The sequence below is a fragment of the Apteryx rowi genome, unplaced genomic scaffold, assembly GCF_003343035.1.
Source record: "Apteryx rowi isolate R43461 unplaced genomic scaffold, aptRow1 scaffold_367, whole genome shotgun sequence".
Lineage (NCBI taxonomy): Eukaryota > Metazoa > Chordata > Aves > Apterygiformes > Apterygidae > Apteryx > Apteryx rowi.
In genome coordinates, this window is record NW_020450163.1 from 147521 (window position 1) to 149050 (window position 1530).

A 1530-nucleotide genomic window follows, 5' to 3' on the forward strand; every position below is an offset into this window, starting at 1 on the left:
GACTGCTTCTGCTTGTGGCAGAGCTGGGAGTGTGTCCTCCTTCTTCACGGTGCAGTGGGTTCTCTGGTCGGCTTGCAGGGTATGAAAGAGCCCTCCTGGTTTTAATCATGGACAACAGGAAGGAAGAAGGTTTCCAGTGAGATGCTCACGCACAGGCTGATGCTCCTGTAAAGAAAAGCCTGTCTCAGCCCAGGAAAAATCACTGCCTTTGGGGGAGAAACCAGAGCACATCCTGGGCTGGTGGTCTCCAGCAGCAGAGCCACTGTAATGCAGCAGCCTATGGTGAGCGTGAGCAAGGAGCACAGGCCAACAACATGTGGACCACAAGGACTTAGTGCAGGCTTGGCTCCTCAAAGTACCTCTGTGCCCAGACACCACTGTGATGGGCAGGAAGCTCTGAAGAAACCTGAGGACCAGAGCAATGTATGCTGGGTGCTGAACTGTGATGGACTGTGGTAAAAATGGCTTGCTTAGAAAAAAATCAAAAAGTGAGCCAGTCTGCAAGGAGCTGAGAAGTGTGTGATCCTCCAGCTTGCAACCCAGCCAGGCTGGAAGCCACGTCCTCCTTCAAACTCTTCTCCTTGGTGATATCTCTGTGTTTATTATTTTGTTCACTGTTTTATCCCTCTGTGTAAGCAAGCTCTCAAAACGTCCTGCTCGTGGAGCCAGGGGCCCAGCCTTCCTTGGCTCGGTGCTCTGTGTGGAAACACATTACATTGCTCACTTGTGACCCTATTAAAAACAACCTCTATATATATAATGTCCAGGCTCCTCAGGGCTGTCACAAACTCCTTGTGATGATTAAAAGCAGTAATGTATTTGTTACAGTTAATCTTGGTGGGTGAGACACTTTATTGCAGCTTTTCTGTTGTTCAGGGTGTTTCTGCCTCTCACCAAACCCATCTCTGGGTGCTCAGTGCTAGACAGACCATGGCCAAAGCAGGTGAGAGCCCCCAGTCCCTACCCAAGGGCTCACAGCCCCCAGCCCTGTCATGCCTGCACCCTCCCAGAGACTGGCTGGGACAGGGATGATGCCCGCGGTGGGATGGGATCAGGATGAGCCTGGGGCAGGAGCAGGGGCAGTGCCCAGGGGGCAGGATGGGGCTGAACCTCAGGGCAGGGATGATGTGCAGAGAGGCAGGACAGGGTTCAGTCCAGGGTAGGTGATGCCTGCCTGGGGCAGGGCAGGGCTGAGGTCAGAGAAGGGGTGATGACTGCAGGGGGGTGGCAGGACTGGGCTGAGTCCAGACAGGGGCAGGGGCAATGCCTGCGGGGGCAGGATGAGGCTGAGCTGGGACCAGGGGTGATGCCTGGGAGGGGACAGGACAGGGCTGAGCCTGGACAGGGGCAATGCCCAGGGGGAACAGGACAGGGCTGAACCCTGGGGCAGGGACGGGGCAGGGTTGATGCCCTGGGAGGGACAGGACAGGGCTGAACCCCAGGGCAGGGGCGATGTCCAGGGGGAACAGGACAGGGCTGAGCCCCGGGCAGGGACGGGGCAGGGGTGATGCCCTGGGAGGGACAGGACAG